Consider the following 19781-nt stretch of genomic DNA (forward strand, 5'->3'; position numbering starts at 1 on the left):
GTATTTACAGGATTTAGATTAGGCTGATTTCCTGTGTAAATTTGCAATATAACCTAAATATTTTGCAATGTTCTTCACACACGGGGTGTGTGTGTGTGTGTGTGTGTGTGTGTGTGTGTGTGTGTGTGTGCAGGGCGGGTTAGGGGAGGGGCAGATTGCTTTTTGTTTCCCAGCACAGTGTCTTGCATATCATAAGCACTAAATTGAGTTGAATTCGTGGAAATACTCTCTAACACAAGTTTCTTTGTGGTTGTAAACACACCACAAGCTGTACAGTGCGGTTGATACCAAAGCATCAGGAGTGAGTGTCCCTGGTTTTTGTCCTTGGACTTTTCCAGAAATGTACTTATCTAATCTGTGGAGGTAATGTTGCCACCTAGTGGCACTGAGCAGAAGTGCAGAGGACTTGTCAAAGTAATGACCTAGTCAGTAATTTGAATACGGTTTGCTGGCAAGAGAATTGAAACTTTTTTCAATTTTTTTTACATTGAGGTATAATTTACATACTTCGCCCATTTAAAATGTACAATTCTATGAATATTGGCAGATGTAAACACCCAAAACTGCTACCACAATCAGGATACAGAACATTTTCAGGGCACCCCTCCCCCACAAGTTTCCTCACCCAACTTTTCAGTCAATTCTTCCCCTCCCTCCCAGGCAACCACTAAACTGCTTTCTGCAACTATAAATTATTTTCTAGAATTTCATATAAAGCACACATTATTTCCTCCTTTGTGTCTGACTTCTTTCACTAAGCATGTTATGACTGTGACATTCATTCCTGGTGTTGCATGTATCAGTATAGTTTGTTCTTTTTTACAGCAAAGCAATATTCCACGGCTTAGATACAGCACATTTCGTTTAGTCATTCACCTGTTGATGGACGTTTGGATTGTTTCCATTTTGGGGCTATTGTGAATAAAGCTTCTACATTGATGTACTAGTCTTTGTATGGACATACGCTGATTATTGATATTTTAATAATGAAATACATGAGATAGACCCTGAAGTCAAGTTCTCAAATGTCACTCTTATTAAGTAGGTAAGCAAGTGCTGGAGATTTTTAAAGCTGTTGCAATCTGAATGTCTTCCTCACACACATGAAGGTTATTGGAATCCACTTTTTTTTTTTTTTTTGGGCCATGCTCTAGGGCATGTGGGATCTTAGTTCCCCCACCAGAGATCGAACCTGTCCTCCCTGCAATGGAAGCACAATATCTTAACCACTGGACTGCCAGGGAAGTCCCTGGAATCCACTTTAAATCCTGAGGCAGAGATGGTGATACATCTAAATCACCAGTCTATACATTACGTATGTGAAACCATATAAAAATTAGTCAATCAGATTTTTAGAATTAAAAATGCACATTTGACAGGAATCCGAAATGGATGCTAACAAAGATCTAATAATAATTGGCATAATTTAATTAATTTATTATTATTATTATTTTGCGGTACGCGGGCCTCTCACTGCTGTGGCCTCTCCCGTTGCGGAGCACAGGCTCCGGACGCGCAGGCTCAGAGGCCATGGCTCACGCGCCCAGCCGCTCCGCGGCACGTGGGATCTTCCCGGACCGGGAGCACGAACCCGCGTCCCCTGCATCGGCAGGCGGACTCTCAACCGCCGCGCCACCAGGGAAGCCCAATTGGCCTTATTTTAAAGTGATAGTAATTTACACGGTGATCACCACAGCACTACCTCTGTTACTATCACGATTGTTAAATAATTAACATAATCAGCCTCAGCATAGCACGTAAGCCGAATACATGCTTGATAAATACTGGAGTGGAAGAAAAATCATTCTCTCTTTTGGGCCCCGTTGTAAATAGATTAAGCATAATCTCTTCATATCTTATTCATTCATAATTCATATGCATAATCTATACCAGTAAGTTCCTTTTACATTTAACCTGTCTTCCTGGAGTGTGTGGATGAGAAGCAGAGGAAGGGGGACTATATGATGCACTGCAGGTGGTGGGGGAGCCCTGTTCCCATGAGGAGTGAAAAAGTGTCCTGGGAGTATAAGAAAGGACAGGACATAGACTAAGGGATTCAGATAGCCTTCTATCTCCTACCCCACATGAAAATACAGCAGCTCTGTTTCCGTCAGAAGTTACCAGTCACAGTGAAGTGAATTGCATGACTGTGGCCTTGTTAATTAACTATCTTGATCCATCACTTTCCTTAACTGTAGCTGGGGGCCTATTTCCAGCACCCTACGCTCCTCTGGTTTCTCTTAAGTGTACGGAGGACTCAGCAGAGACAGTCTGTAAGGCCTGCAGGTTGACAGCTGCGCAGGACAGCTGTGTTCCCTGAGGCAGAACACTGGCTGCATCCCCAGCAATGCAAACCGGAGACAAATGGGTTAAAAATAATCGCGACAAGGTCACCCTCTCCCGCCGTGTGCCATTACTACTGTGCTCTGCAGATAGTATTTTCCTTAATGAAAATCACGTATTTCCCTTTTTCTCCTGTTGAATTTCACCTCCTTTGCCTTCTCTGACTTTCTCTGAATTGCAGCTCTGATTTTACCATTGCTTTGCATTTCATTATTTACAAGTATCTCCGCTGAGACTTTTTTCTCTCTCTTTTACCTCAGATTAGTTTTCAAAATCTCACTGTAAACTGAGCTGACATTTGACATTTTTGCCCTCAGTTTTCTGAAGGACATTGAATCTACCCTTAAGATTCTTAGCTCTGTAGTTTAAATTCTTTGTAAAAGAATTAGTTTGAGATAAAGTATGGATTAGGTGTAAATTTTCCTACATTTGCAATCATCAAAGATAGGAATAGATTAAGTTCTATGATAATAACATACTTGTCATAAACTTCATGTGAAGACATTGTGAAAATCTTACAAAAGACACACTGAAGAAGTAAGTTAAGTCATGTCTGAAGAAATGGAAAGACTAGGTAAATAATAAATACCATTTGACTGCCTAACAGTTGGGCCTTTAATATTAAATAAGTTGCTTGACTGATTTATCTCCTTATAATAGTAGACAGAGTCATAGTGACCTGCAAGCAATTAATTTTGAATATTGGCATTTAAAAAATAATTTCTTGACTGTGTAATTATTCAGTAAAGTCTCCCTAGTAAAGCTTTTCTTCAAGGGGTTTCATAGTTGAATGATTACAGAATGATTACAGTTACCACTACTGTTAGTATAGTATTGCTATGAGCTTTTCATGATTTCAGTCTCTTAACATTTGCTTGGTTCATATTACTACCATAAACTAGTTCTAACTGCAAGGACAAGTCAATACATAGTGCATAAAAGTTCTTTTGACTATGGGAAGAAAAGAGAAAGAGACAGTTGGGTGGAAAGCATGTTAAGATCTGAACAGAAGATGAGACAGAACTAGAAAAATAAATGTGCATCTTGACCAAGCAGATCTTGTGAGTCAGACAGTGCCAGGGGAGAAGGGGAGAGTTTACCCATCTTATTACTCAGATTTGCTCTGAGAGGAAGGCAAACACAACCACCCACGAGCCGGCTGCTTTACCTGTCCATGGTGGACTCCAGCGTGGCTTTCTTGGCTCCCTGAAAGTCTTAGGAAGGGAAGCTTTCCTCCAGCACTGCTGCTGCTCTGGCTGACAGTGCATGGGCCCTACACATTCAAATCTGAACTCAGTCCTTTACGCCCCTCCCCACAACAACATTACCACCACCAGGCAGCCTTCCTCCTGTGTGGGTCCAGTGAAGATGGGCGGGGTTTTCACAGGCCAAATCACATAGTTAAAATGATTGAGGGCCACTCTGCCTAATGCATAGGTTCCTTTAGGGCTGCCTCTTTAAAAGTCCAGTCCATGCTCCACAGGTAATATAGATCAGGAGACGGGAGGAGTAGTCAGTTTGTAAATTGTAATCATGGTAAAGTGATATCTTTAATTTTAGAAGCATAATAATAATCATAGTAACTTTATTTATTTATAATTTTTTATTGATTTAATTTATTTAGTTTTGGCTGCGTGGGGTCTTCGTTGCTGCGCGCGGGCTTTCTCTAGTTGCAGCGAGCGGTGCGGTGCGCGGGCTTCTCATTGCCGTGGCTTCTCTTGTTGTGGAGCACGGGCTCTAGGCGCGTGGGCTTCAGTAATTGTGGCACACGGGCTCAGTAGTTGTGGCTTGCGGGCTCTAGAGCGCAGGCTCAGTAGCTGTGGCGCACGGGCTTAGTTGCTCTGTGGCATGTGGGATCTTCCCGGACCAGGGCTCAAACCCGTGTCTCCTGCATTGGCAGGCGGATTCTTAACCACTGCGCCACCAGGGAAGCCTGTAGCATTTATTTAAAGGCATCTTGTGTTCCATCAGCCAAAAGCATCTATTCCCTCATTTAATTACACAACATCTCTGAGTCTCAGTAGAGACCAGCACTAACTGCTCCTGCTTTGTGGCCGGGCAAGTAAACCCAGTTATATAGGACAGAGATTTTGCTTCCCAAACCGCTTCTTTGATTGCTTTACAAGAATTGCTAGAAGGCTAGGTGATTACACCAAAGGATTTTTGCATAAGCCATGTTTTCCACAAACATGGAAGCCATATTCTAATTTAAAGTCAGAAGCAGCAGCATCTCAAAGAACAAAAAGAAAACGATGTATTTCATCAGAATCAGCATGTAAATGACTGCACTGAACTTGGAAAACAGGTCGGGCTTTTCAAATAAGAGGCTTTAAATTCCTTCCCTCATGCAAGCTGGTCTATTAAAGATTTTGCTTTTCCCTCCTACCTGAGGCCATATGCATTCTATTTATTCATTCAGTAGAAACCCACTAGTTGATAGAAACTGTGCTGGTGTTACAATAGTGAGCAAAGCAGCAAGGGTTCCTGCTCTCTTCCTGCCTCAAGGCTTTGAATACCATCTATACATTGATGATCCCCCAAATCTGTAGTTCTAGGCTGGACCTCTCCCTTGAACTAAAGGCAAGTATGTCTGTCTTCCACCTCAGCCTCTCCATCTGGATGTCTGATGAGCATTTCAGGCATGGCTGAAACTGAGCACCTGTTCTCTCTCCCAACATATAACCTGCTCCTTTTGCTGCCTTCCCTGTCTCAACGGCATCAATGGCAACGTCATTCTTCCCGTTGCTCAGGCCAACCTGGCCGTCTTCTTGATTGCTCTTTTCCTTTTAAATCCCATGCCCAGGGGGAAGGCTGGGGGTGGGGGCAGGGAGGGATAGACTGGGAGTTTGGGATTGACATGTACACACTGCTATATTTAAAATAGATAACCAACAAGGACCTGCTGTATAGCACAGGGAGCTCTGCTCAATATCCTGTAATAACCTCAATGGGAAAAGGATTTGAAAAAGAACAGATACATGTATATGTACAACTGAATCACTTTGCTGTACACCTGAAACGAACACAACATTGTTAATCAACTATACTCCAATATAAAAAAAAATTTAAAAAGTAAGTAAATCCCAGGCCCAAATCCTGTTCACTGACCACTTTCGCCACCACCAGGTCTAAACAACCTGGACGGTTACATTCAGCCTCTCAGCTGGTCCTCCTTTCTTCAATTACAGACTGTTCCCTGCACAGCAATCCTTCTGGGATATTTAATTTATTTATTCTAATTTTAACATTTTATTTATTTATTTTGGTTGCGCCGGGTCTTTGTTGCGGCAGGCGGGCTCCTTAGTTGTAGCATGCGAACTCTTAGTTGCAGCATGCATGTGGCATCTAGTTCCCTGATCAGGGATCAAACACGGGCCCCCCTGCATTGGGAGCCTGGAGTCTTAACCACTGCGTCACCAGGGAAGTCCCCTGAAATATTTTAGTTCATGTCTCTCTGCTCTCAAAACTCTCCATGGTCCCTCATTTTCTCAATAATGGCCAACATCCTTACAGTCGGTCACCAGATCCTCTACCACCTGCCCCTGCCATACCTCTCTCCTTGCTTGCACAAAGAACACGGAGGAGCAAAGAATACTTGCTGGCCCTTCTGCCTGGAATGCTATTCCCCTGTATATTATTACAGCTTGATCCCTTATCTTTTTTTTTTTTGCAGTACGCGGGCCTCTCACTGTTGTGGCCTCTCCCGTTGCGGAGCACAGGCTCCGGACACGCAGGCTCAGCGGCCGTGGCTCACGGGCCCAGCTGCTCCGGGATCTTCCCGGACCGGGGAACGAACCCGTGTCCCCTGCATCGGCAGGCGGACTCTCAACCACTGCACCACCAGGGAAGCCCTGATCCCTTATCTTTACTCAAATACTCCCTCGTAGTTGAGGCTTTTTCTTGTCCCATATCTAAAATTTCAACTATATCCCATCATCCTGACCTTTCGTTTTCCCTTTTCCTAATGTATATTTCTCTTTAGCACGCATCACTTAAAATACAGTATTGTCTACGTTCATTGAGCCTTAGGTCCATGACAGGAGGATTTGTTGGTCTGTTTCTTTTTTACCCACATGGAGAAAAAGTACATAGTACCTGGTATAATAGACACTGAAAAAAGTGTTGAATGAAACCAGTAAGGATCTCATGGAAGTTAAATTCAAGTGGGGAAGAGACGTTAATTAAGTAATTGCATTCACATGTAAATATATAATTAAAACAGTGATGTTTAATATGAAAGAAAAGTACACATCTCATAACAAGAGACCTAACTGGCCGAGGGACCGGTGAGAGCACTCCTGGTTGGGAGGTGGTGATAGCTCTCCTCTCAGTCAAGATCCTTTTTAGATTATGGAAGGAAGGGAGTATATGCTGTTTCCTCTCTACATTTCATGCCCAACTCAGAAACTTTCTAATCACATCCTTTGTTAAACCATAGAACTCTACCCTTCCCTATTTGTCCTGCACCTGTCCTCACCCATCAATACCAGAGCTTTAAGGGGAATTTCTGAAGTGAGCATTAATTCAAATAACAGCTAATGCTTTGAATTCTTATTATGGTTAGGTTTGTGCCAAGGCTTTAAATACAAGCTAGACAAATTTAGGAAAACTGGTGGTGGGGGAATTCTCTTGTAAGCTCCTGAGTTGTGATCAAGGTCACTGATTCTCTGGATTACGAATTCTTTGCTCCAGTGTGGGTCCCCAGAGGGGGATGGCATGATGCTAGTTCACTCTAAAGGACTCTCTGGGAGAGGGTGGATTGAATGTGGGGCAAGCCTCACTTCCCTTTACAATGACTTTCCTCCAGTACAACCACACTAAATTAATTGTAAAGGTGCAGCAGGTTTCAATATTTATTCCTTTATTTGGCTGCATGGGGTCTTAGTTGCAGCACGCGGGATCATTCATTGCAGCACGCGGGCTCAGTAGTTGCAGCATGCGGGCCCTCTAGCTGGGGCGCATGGGCTTAGTTGCCCCGCGGCACGTGGGATCTTAGTTCCCCGACTAGGGATCGAACCCTCGTCCCCTGCTTTGGAAGGTGGATTCTTAACCACTGGACCACCAGGGGAGTCCCAAGGTACAGCAGGTTTTACCGAAGTTTGGAGAGCCAAAGGGAATGATACATGTGAGAGAAAGAGAAGTCACATACATTAATTCATTGTCATATACATCAATACATTAATTATAGCTTTTTATAGTTTGAATATTTGCAAGGAATTAAACTCTACACAGGAGCTCTGCTCATGACCAAACCCCACTCCTAGCCTTGCTCCCCTGTCTTCACGTCCACTCCTCTGTTATAAAACCCTACGCTGTGTTGTCATGGGTTATTCTCACCCAAGGATCTAAGCTTCCTCTCTATACATTCTTTTCTCCAAGTTTAATTATCTGTGGAATAATTCCTCGGCACCAGAAAGACAGGAGATGGTCACCTTTGGCATGAACAGATGAGTGAGGAACATAGGGACGGAGAGTTTTCAAAATTCTTCTGAAGGGAATTCCCTGGCCGTCCAGTGGTTAGGACTTTCACTGCCAGAACTTTCACTGCCGAGGGTCCGGGTTTAATCCTTGGTGGGGGGAACTGAGATCCCACAAGCCCTGCAGCACAGCCAAAAAAAACAAAACTAAAGTTCCTCAGCAGAAGACAAGGTGGGATCATACAAGGGCATGTAAAAATGTGATCCTTTGTTTCCTCAGATATGAGTTGCATTTTTACCCTATTATCAACCGATTGTCCAGAGAATAACACAAACACAAACACACACACACACACACACACACACACACACACCCTTCCAAATAATAAATATTAATTCTCAGAGATGGTAACATCTCTAAATCCAAAAACTAGAAAAAAATTTCCTAGCTGCCCCAGTGGGAAGACCCCTCACTGATACCGCAGGTGGTAACTTCACATGATTTAGGCAAAACTGTATTAGCTCCTTTTGTATATTCTCTCTTTTCAAATTATGACCTTTTGTTCCAGCCAGAAATAGGAAAATAGGCCCATTGATGATGCACATGCTTCTCTTTTGTTTAGTTTTGGCTTGGTTTGGTTTCTTGGATTTTAACCTTCCCCCCCCCCCCCCTTGGCTGCACTGTGCGTGGCATGTGGGATCTTAGTTCCTCAACTAGGGATCCAACCCATGCCCCCTGCAGTGGAAGTGCAGAGTCTTTAACTACTGGGCTGCCAGGGAAGTCCAACCATTTTTAAATGCACAATTCAGTGGTATTAATTGCATTCATAACGTGCAACCATCACCACTGTCTGTTTCCAAAACTTTTCATGACCCCAAAAAGAAAACCCATAATCATTAAGCCAAAACTCACCATTCCCTCTGCCTTCCAACCCCTGGTCATCTCTATGAATTTGCCTATTCTAAACACTCATAAGTGGAAACATGCAATCTTTGTCCTTTTGTGTCTGCCTTATTTCATTCTGCATAATGTTTTCAAGATTGATCCATGTTATAGCATGCAGCAGACCTTCATTCCTTTTTATGGTCAGCCTTACTTCAAAACCCATGCAATGCTGTCATGCTGGTAAAATCAACCCTGCAGATATTATCCGTTGACGATATCAGTTTAGAAAACTTCATCAGAGCTGCACAGAGGGGCTTTTCCCCCATATTACTGTGTCTTTAAAATTGGGTTTGGCTGCATATGTCAGGCAAACTCAATAGATTGCTTATGCAATCTATTGCTTATTGCTTATGCAATCTAAAAATGATACAATTTCTCTCCCACATAGAAAATGTAGGCTGTTGGCCTAGTGAGTAATTAAATCTAAATCTAATTGAAGCATGGACTTTGGAGCTCTTTGTTTTGTCAAGAGTCTCCGTTGGCCACTTTTAGCCAGAATGTTTTCCCATCTCTCAGTTCAATGATGGAACGTGAGTCTTAGCCAGGCAGCAAAGAGAAATAAAACACTACATATTGGGAAACATACAAGACCAGGCAGTACGGGAGAGAATAGAGAAAGGTGGCCATCAAGTCAGTTCCTCCAAAGTAGTTTCCAAAGCAGAATTATCTGTAGATATTTATTCTATTTTATAAATTAGATTTGATAGGGTTGGCAGAATCTAATAAACGCAAAATAGTCAATGTACATTTTTGTATCCTATCTCCTGTTTTGAAAATCTTACTTTTCAGTGTATAGGCTACATAAAGAAAATTCTCTCCAACATACACAAATGTTTTAGATATCCAGTACTTGAAAATGAAGGTGCTAGGGAGGAAAAAATATCTACTGTGTTTGTTTTGATGTTCTGTCCCTTCGGGGGCAACTCAAAAAGTGCTTCTATAAGTAATTTATAAAAAGCAGGGCTTCCCTGGTGGCGCAGTGGTTGGGAGTCCTCCCGCCGATGCAGGGGACGCGGGTTCGTGCCCCGGTCCGGGAAGATCCCACATGTCGCGGAGCGGCTGGGCCCGTGAGCCATGGCCGCTGGGCCTGCGCGTCTGGAGCCTGTGCTCCGCAACGGGAGAGGCCGCAAAAGTGAGAGGCCCGCGTACCGCAAAAAAAAAAAGGAACCTTTGAAAACTGAAATTCATTCAATATTTATTGAAGGACTATTATGAGAAAGCTGAGCTTTGAAGGGGAACAGTTATGCACATTATAGTTAAAGGAATTTATAATTTTGTCTAAACTTTAAAATAGACCATACTGGAACCTCCCTGGTGGTCCGGTGGTTAAGAATCTGCCTTCCAATGCAGAGGACACGGGTTCGATCCTTGGTTGGGGAGCTAAGATCCCACATGCCATGTGGCAACTAAGCCTGCGCGCTCTAGAGCCCACGTGCTGAAACTACTGAGCCCATGTGTCGCAACAAAAGATCCTGCATGCTGCAACTGAGACCCGATGCAGCCAAATAAATAAATAAATAAATAAATAAAAATAAAATAGACAGTACTTAAAATGACAATATAAAAATATTAAATGTCAATAAAAGACTAAAATAAAAATGACAGAATCATAGCATCTCAAAGTTGAAGGGACCTTAGCGTTCATCTAGCCCTGTGCTTCTCAAAATGGGATACACATATCTTTACACCTAAATTCGAGTACATGGCAATATATCAGGGAGTAGGTCAAAACTACAAGATAAACAGGTCATGTTATCCTAGAGCATAAAAGTTTTCCAAAGATATGGGGAAAATGGTGTTTGTATTTAAAATTATTTAGAGTAGAATATAATATGCATGTTAGTTTTCCTTACACTTATGCTTTTCCCCATTACCCTCTATCACCCCCATTTAAAAAGTAAAATTCCTCATGACATGGAAGGTTTCAACAATTTTTATTCTCCCCATATGGAGAGTAAGCCCACATCTGGCAGACGCACAGGTAAATAGAGGATCATGTAAAAGAGAAAACATAGATTCCAGGGAAATTTCAGCCCAACATGGGGGGCAGTTTGAGATTATAGCCTCAGATACTCAGCATTTCTTATTTTTACTCTTCTTTATAGGACAGTTTAATGGGAAAAACAAATAGAGAACCAATGATTCCACAATTCTTTGTAGAGAATTTTCGCTAAAGCACCCCAAACAGTGGTCTCCTACCCTCTTGTTTAATCCCATTAACAGGACACCATTGCCCACTCGGTGCCATGAGCTCAGAGGAAGGAGAGACTCCATAATCTAAAGCTTCATAATAGACCTAGTTTCTTTTTTTTCTTTTATAAATTTATTTATTTATTTATTTATGTCTGAGTTGGGTCTCTGTTGCTGTGTATGGGCTTTCTTTAGTTGCAGCGAGCGGGGGCTACTCTTCGTTGTGCTGCACGGGCTTCTCATTGCAGTGGCTTCTCTTGTTGCAGAGCACAAGCTCTAGGTTCGCAGGCTTCAGTAGTTGTGGCACGTGGGCTTCAGTAGTTGTGGCCCACGGGCTTAGTTGCTCCACAGCATGTAGGATCTTCCTGGACCAGGGCTCGAACCCGTGTCCCCTGCATTGGCAGGCGGATTCTTAACCACTGCACCACCAGGGAAGTCCTAGACCTAGTTCTTGATTGAGACTCTGATGAATGTATAAAATTTTAATAAATAAAGAGTACAGAGCAGAGAGTTTCTGGAGAACAGTCTTGAAGATAGACTTGGGCCCTACAACTGGACCTTTCACCTGTGAAACACAGGACGTTGGGAAAGAATTCTTCGCAAAGTCATTCCAAGAATCTACTTAGCTTTACTGTGTGAGTGAGAAAGCAAGGTATCTGGAATACATGAATATGCTTGATAAAATTTCTCATCCTCTCTCCAAGGGGCAGAAAACATAAACAAAGGCAGGACTGTAGGAATGGGCTTCCTATGTTTTAGTAGCAAGTAGCTTATTCTGGTTTGAGTGATGGCTCATAACAAAAAATAATGACAGATAAAAATGAGATGACATTCACAGTTCATATAAGCTGCTTAAGGAATGCTTTCTAACAAAATGGAGACTTAAATAACTTGCATAATGGCTGTAAAAAAATTATTAAAGAGGCATGATTCATCCAGCATAAGGAAATAACTTTATTTCTCAGAAATCTATTGTTCCTGCTCACCTTTCTTCTGTTAAAGGAAAGAAAAATACATCTCTTATGATGACAATAGCATTTTTCATTCCTGGAGATTTGGAGTTAGTGAGATTAAAAGAAACAATTTTGTGGGGTTTCCTTCAGCTATTTTGAAAGTTATTTTCCTTACTAACTACCCTCTCCCCTCACCAACTTCTCTTGAAAAGTTAAAAACCACAGAAACAACATGACTTGGAAATTGTGCCTCTGGTGGCTGAGTTAAGTCTTGGACATCTGGACTTCACCATGGGTAACCTTCATGAGAAGAACAAAACAAGGTGGTGGGGTTTCGTTATGGCCAGTGTGTGAGGCCAGAAGGCCCCCTGGGAATTCTTCAGGGTATCCATTCCTGTGTCTGAGAGATGAGATGCTCAGACAATGACTCCCCAGACCACTATTTCTGGACAGCAGGTAGATTGTTCAATATGATACTTTGTTGTTTTTGAAAAGAGCCCAAAAAGGTTTCCACGTGGGTTAAAGTGTGGTTTTTGGAGTGCTTCAACTTCTGCATTTCCCAATTTTTGTTTTTCTCACTTTACTGCCAGGCATATTACTGAATTTCTCTGGGGGTATGAAGAAGTTGAGGGACATATACAGGAATTACTCACTCGGCTTCTGCTGTGCAGCTGCCCAGGACTTATCGAGGTTGAGAGAACAAATAAATATTCATCAAAAGCCTGGGGTTGGTCAAAGGTCTAAAAGAGTTATTTTTGATGGGAACATTAACCAAAGCTTCATTGATCACACACATACAAGAAAGAATAAAAAGTTAGGTTTCTATAATCAAACATATGAAAACTTGAATTCTGTCTCCACCATTTCCTAGTGAATTGTCTTTGGGTGTTGCCTGATGCCATATGTTTTTTAGTTTCCCCATGTATAAAATGTGAATAAATAATAGTAATAATAGCTAACCTTTTTTGTGCACTTAATTTATGCCAGGTTCTGTGCTAAGCATGTTGCATATATTGTCTCACTTAAGTCCAAGAGGTAGGAACTATTATCTCAATTTTCAGATGTGAACACTGAGGCCCAAAGAGTTGAAATCATTATCTTATGATTGCTAAAAATAATTTAAAATCAGTGGCTCTGCATGTGGCCTAGTGCAGGGAAGGTATGCCATAAGATCAACTACTTTTATAAAACTGTGTCTTCTAGGGACTTCCCTGGTGGCGCAGTAGTTAAGAGTCCACCTGCCAATGCAGGGGACACGGGTTTGAGCCCTGGTCCGGGAAGATCCCACATACTGCAGAGCAGCTAAACCCATGCGCCACAACTACTGAGCCTGTGCTCTAGAGCCCACGAGCCACAACTGCTGAGCCCGTGTGCCACAACTACTGAAGCCTGTGTGCCTAGAGCCTGGGCTCTGCAACGCGAAGCCACCGCAATGAGAAGCCCGCACACTGCAACGAAGAGTAGACCCCGCTCACCCCAACTAGAGAAAGCCTGCACACAGCAACAAAGACCCAACACAGCCAAATAAATAAATAAATAAAATAAAATTTAAAAAATAGTAGTATCTTCTAATATCTGATAATATTAAGGAGGCCAGATACTTGAAAAAATAAATTATTGTCATCAAAGTTAACTCCTCCCATGGTTCAAAATTTTCTGATTAGCAATAAAATATGAGTGCATAATTTTGAGGTTCTCATACTTTGAGGTTTGAGCAAGTGTATAAAATTGCATGTTCCAGTGTTTAATCCCTGCAGATTTTTTTTGACTCAGTGATTCTGGAGTGCAACCCAGGACTCTGCCTTTTCAACAAACACCCATTAATTCCAAGCAGGTAGTTAGTTTACATTGGCCTAGTAGACCTCTGAAGTCTTCCCCAGTGGTAAAATTCTATGATTATGTGACTTTATATACTTTTGAAAAAGTGTGTGTGTGTGTGTGTGTGTGTGTGTGTGCGCGCGCGCGCGCGTGTGTGAGATGTGTTTGTTTGCTTACTTAGTAAACAATTGAAATGCCAGGGAAAATGAGAAGTACTCCAAATAACATGCAGGTCTTTCTCTTTGTGGGTATGTGTATTCCCAAGACCAAATTCCATAGTATTTGTTTACTCAGTGATGTAGTATAAGCAGTGATGTGATTTCATTGGTAGAGATAATCTTTTGTTTAAAAAATAATTAATTAATTTATTTATTTTGGGCTGCGTGAGTTCTTCGTTGCTGTGCGTGGTCTTTCTCTAGTTGTGGTGAGCAGGGGCTGCTCTTCGTTGCGGTGAGAGGGCTTCTCCTTGCGGTGGCTTCTCTTGTTGCAGAGCCCGGGCTCTAGGCACGCGGGCTTCAGTATTTGCGGCACATGGGCTCAGTAGCTGTGGCTCGCGGGGCTCAGTAGCTGTGGCTCGCGGGCTCTAGAGCTCAGGATCAGTAGTTGTGGCATACGGCCTTAGTTGCTCTGCAACATGTGGGATCTTCCCGGATCAGGGATTGAGCCTGTGTCCCCTGCATTAGCAGGGGGATTCTTAACCACTGCACCACCTGGGAAGTTCTGGTAGAGATAATCTTGATAAAAACAGCTCTAAAATGAATAAGGGACAGGTTCTGAAGTAAGGATAACAGATTAAATGTTACCTGCAGAACTGCTATTCTCTACTCTGTCTAGTGACCAACACTCATTGGTATCAGATTATCCCCTCTAGGAAGCCCTGGCACCATATTGGCAAATTCTTCCTCCTTGGATCTCACCTTTTTTGAAGATCTGTGTTAATCACTGCCTTCTGCAATAATCATTCCATCACTACTAATTATATCACATAACCTTTTCTTTTTTAAAAAAAATTATTTATTTAATTTATTTATTTTTGGCTGCATTAGGTCTTAGTTGTGGCACGGGGGATCCTTCGTTGCGGTGTACAGTCTCCTCTCTAGTTGTGGTGGGTGAGCTCCAGAGCTTAGTAGCTGTGGTGCACAGGCTCTCTAGTTGTGGCGTGGGCTCCAGAGTGCGCGGGCTCTGTAGTGTGGCATGCGGGCTTAGTTGCCCCGTGGCATGTGGGATCTTAGTTCCCTGACCAGGGATCAAACCCACAGCCCCTGCATTGGAAGGTGGATCCTTTACCACTGGGCCACCAGGGAAGTTCCTACATCACCTGTTGATTTAACTAAATTCAGTATCTTTGAGATTTGAGAAACAGCTACTTGATATCAAAGAGTCCCAAATTCCTTAGTGTGTGAACCTGGTTTCCTCCCTGCAACAAGACCCCCATGTTTTTCACCACCCCCAACCCATCCACACATTGGCTAAATGCACCACCAAGATCTCTTCAGTTTGTTACCAGAGGACAGGAAGAGTCAATTTCCTCAGCGCAATTAGAAACTCAGTACACTCAGCACCTTGGTTACTTTATTCAGCTTGGCCCTGCCTCTCACATGTCCTGGTTACTTTAGACCTCCATCCACAGGTTCCTTAAAGGAGGTATGGCTACAACATAAAAAGTAAAGTAGAAGTTCTTCCTATTAGTAACTTATGTCCTGTACAGATAACCTTAAATCCTGATTATGGCAGACACAAAAGGCCACCCAGTGTATGATTCCACTTATACGAAATACCCAGAGTAGATAGATCCAGAGAGGCAGAAAGCAGACTGATGGTTATCCAGGCGCTTGAGGGAGCAGGGAATAGTTGTGACTGCTTAATGGATATGGGATTTTCTTTTCAGGGTGATGAAAAAAGTTTTCAAAGTAGATAGAGGGGGTAGTTGAACATCAATGTATGCGTTAAATATCACTGAATTTTATACTTTAAATGGTGTTTTTTTTTTTTATTTTGCGGTACGCGGGCCTCTCACTGCTGCGGCCTCTCCCGCCGCGGAGCACAGGCTCCGGACGCACAGGCTCAGCGGCCATGGCTCACGGGCCCAGCCGCTCCACTGCATGTGGGATCCTCCCAGACCGGGGCTCGAACCCGTGTCCCCTGCATCGGCAGGCGGACTCCCAACTACTGCGCCACCAGGGAAGCCCTAAATGGTTATTTTTATGTCATGTGAATTTCACCTAAATACAAAATTTTAAGAGTCCTGATTAATTCAGAGACTTCAAGGGGCTGAACACCCGGAGAGAGGGTGAGAGTGATGATGGGTATTCTCTCAGCTGTTAGTATGTGAAAGCAGAGGAGAAAGTCCGTAATAAGAGAGGCAAAGGTGATATATACCCTGGAACAGAGGAGAAGAAAGAATAGAAACGGGAATGGGAAGAAAGAACCCAGACAGAAATGGGAAATTCAGTTGCTTACATGGTGCTTACAGGGAACTGAAGGCTATGGGTGGGACTGTACAAACTTAAGCATCTCTCTGTCCCTGAACAAGAGGAAACACAGTATAAGTTAAAGCATTGCGTTATCTCTGATCAAAAATAAAAGCTGAAAAGAAAACATGTGCCATTGTAAGAGGTGAAAGTAGAAACAAGTTGAGTAATAAAGACGCTGCTCTAATCTCACTGATGGAAGAGACCATGTCTTACTCATCTTTGTATCCCCAGCACTGTGCCAGGCTCAAAAGCTGTTGACCTAAAGATAATGACTCACACTGACATGGGGGCCTATGTGCCAAGTGCTATTCTTTCTTTTTTTAAAAAAAAATTATTTATTTGGCTGCATCGGATCTTAGTTGTGGAACATGAGCTCTTCATTGCGGCATCTTTCATTGCAGCGGGCTCGGGCTCAGTAGTTACGTCTTGCGAGCTCTAGAGTGTGTGGGCTTAGTGGCCCCGCAGCATGTGGGATCTTAGTTCCCCGACCAGGGATCGAACCTGCGTCCCCTGCATTGGAAGGCGGATTCTTAACCACTGGACCAGCATGGAAGTCCCCCAAGTGCTATTCTAAACATCTAATTCATTTGATCTTAAAATAGGTTCAAAGACATTGTGCTCTCCTTTTACAGATGAGGAAACTGAGGCACAGAAGGGTTAAGCTCACAATGATGAAGTCAGGATTGGCACCCATGTGGCCTAGCACAGTGTTTGTGCTCTGAAACACTTTCTCAATTTCCTGAAGAAATCAAAGAAACCATGATGAAAAGGTTGACTAAACTAATTCTCCATCCTTCTGAGAAGAGGAAAAACATGACCATATTTGGCATTTTGCACGTTCTCCCACGTTCTTCTAACCAGATCCATAGCTCACAACTAGTGGCTGTCTCCACAAAATTCCAGAGAAGCACAGTGGCTGGGTAGTGTGTGTGGTGTATGAAAGCAAAACGGTCGCCTGCAGTCTAGATTCCCTTACAAACCTTTAGCAAGCTAGTAGACTACCTCTGATTTCTAAACAAGATGTTATTGAGTTTTCCTTTTGCAACTGAATGAGCATTAACCTAAGTTTTAGAACTTAGTTCAGGCATGGTTCTGCCACACTAAATTTTATCCAGCCAGTGGGGCTCTTCATTTCTCTAAACCTTGTTCCCTGTCTGAAAAATAGGAACAACGATCCCTCTGCTGCCCACCTCACAGGGTCACTCTCAAAATGAAATAATGATGTTTGTTAAAATGAATGAACAAACAAAACACCTGGCAGAGCAGTAGGCTCCAACATGCGAGGGAACTTTGGCCACAACAAGGACCGAAGAGTTTAGGGCCGGGAGCTCGAGGCCAGGACATCTCCCGAAGGCTGTTTGTCAAGCTGTACAGGTTTCTGGCCAACCAACTCCACCTTCAGCCAAGTTGTGCTAAAGAAGTTGTTTATGAGTTGCTGTAACCAGCTGCCCCTGTCCCTTTCCTGGATGGTCGGGAAGATGAAGTTTCCTGACTGGGAAGACAGAATGGCTGTGGTTATGGGAGTTATACCTGACGATGCGCGTGTCTCAATATAACCCCCAAACTGATGATGCACACCTGCCCAAAGTTCAGGTGTGCGCTTCAGGGGAGCAGCCGCGCCTAGAGTTGCATCCCCAAGGCCAGAGGCGAGATCCTTACTTTCCATCACCAGACTCTGGACTCCCCCAAGAGCTGCGGCACCGTCCTGCCCTCCGGTCCTCTCAAGGGTTGCAAAGTGTCCAGGTGTCTGGGCGAGGCCCAGGGAACACCGCACAGCTCCACGCATCCTGTCTGCTCTCCAAGCGCCAGAGGCCGACCCGCCAGCTGCTGCTACAAAAACGAACCTGCCCTGCTAAAAGATTTTTGGATACTTAAAAAATTAAATTTAAATTAGGAAGCTCAAACTGTTGAGAAACTAGCATCGGTGGCATTGTACACCCTTAGCAGGCTTCCATACCTCTCCACGCAAAAGCTAATCCACAAGGGTGACCTCACTTTGTCACAAGAGAAAGAAAGGAGAGTCAAAGGACAGTTAGGGAGAAACCAGTCGGCTTAACTAGGAAAAAAGTCCCATAGTTTTACTACATAATAGTCTTACAGGCGCCAAACCTTAGAATACATGGTCTTGTTAATCCCCAGAACCACTCATAAGGCAGATGTATCACCACCAATTTACAGTTATAACAGAGGTTATCACCTTAGGACCACACAACGTGGGTGCTACATCAGGACTGGCCCGGAAACCAATATCAATTCTTTTATATTACTTGAAACAAACAGGATGATACAAATGCACCTGATTTAGGGTCTAGATACCCTGTGTTTAGATGATATAATTTTTAGTTTCTTTTTTTTTACATGGCAAGAGAAATTATTCTTGTCCTATGTCATTAGAACATACTGTGATTCTTCTGAATTGTAATTATTCATAATTAAATTAATTATGAATTATTGTACTTATCAATTTATTACACATTGTCAGGTCTTTTGATGCTGGGTAGCTAATGGCAGAGAAAAAAGCATAGTTGTTTAACACAATTAAGTTATAGCTCACCTTCCAACAAACAAACTGGTTTCTCTTAATAGCCAATTAAGGAGCTGCCATGCATGATTTTATATGAACTTTTTTTTTTTTTTTTTTTTGTGGTATGCGGGCCTCTCACTGTTGTGGCCTCTCCCGTTGCGGAGCACAGGCTCTGGACGCGCAGGCTCAGCGGCCATGGCTCACGGGCCCAGCCGCTCCGCAGCATATGGGATCCTCCCGGACCGGGGCACGAACCCGTGTCCCCTGCATCGGCAGGCGGACTCTCAACCACTGCACCACCAGGGAAACCCTATATGAACATTTTTGAAGTACTTTTTTGTTTTCACATTGATTTTGATGTTGATATTGCACATTTTCATAGGCTGATTTGTATTTATATTACTTTATTTTCCTTCCCCCCTAAATCTCACCCATTTTCAAGAATGAATGAATATATGAGTGTTTTTCTATGCAGTTCTCACTACCCTTCTTTGTAACTCCTTGTGTTTGACCATTTGGGACAGAACAACATATTAGGAAAACATATAATGACACAGTTGACACCTCAATGCCCATCAACCCCTTAAGTATAATTCAGGTTATTTTCCATTAAAATATTTCCTTATACTTGCTCAAAGTGCATCTATTACTTTTTAAAAGAGTTGGGGGGAGGTGAGTCTCACAAATGTATGAGATCATTCCGAGTTCAACCCTTATTGATTGGTATGGAACTCCGATAATGTACTCCCCAAAACTACAGAGTACAGATTTATGGCTGGGTAAACACACAGAAAAAAGGAAAAGGGAATGAAAGAGGAAAACACTAGAGACAGAGAAAAGAATTTCAGGACCCCTGAGTTAAGAAAAAGCTAGAATCTTACTGAAAGTGATTGGACAAATTGAAAGAAAAAAAAAAGTTATCAGCTATTTTTTTTTATTTTAAAAATCCATAGCACGTATTTTATTAGTATTCCAGGAAATTCCATTATAATCAACAAATGGAAAGGATTTTATTGTTAATCAGCCCGTGAAACTTAGTTGTCTCATTTTTCCAGATTATGTGGTATGTAGACAGCATGTAGTCTCTTTACCGATAGAAGGGATGGGATAAGACCA

General features: G+C 42.7%; 1 protein-coding gene across 1 annotated transcript in view; it reads left to right on the forward strand.

Annotated features, from left to right (window-relative positions):
* Window positions 1-19781, forward strand: part of RIMKLB (ribosomal modification protein rimK like family member B) — a 131424-nt gene that overhangs the window by 30575 nt on the left and 81068 nt on the right. The window lies entirely within an intron of this gene.

Source organism: Monodon monoceros, unplaced genomic scaffold (genome assembly GCF_005190385.1).
Source record: "Monodon monoceros isolate NGI ecotype Baffin Bay Population unplaced genomic scaffold, NGI_Narwhal_1 Super_Scaffold_6, whole genome shotgun sequence".
In the NCBI taxonomy this organism is placed as follows: domain Eukaryota; kingdom Metazoa; phylum Chordata; class Mammalia; order Artiodactyla; family Monodontidae; genus Monodon; species Monodon monoceros.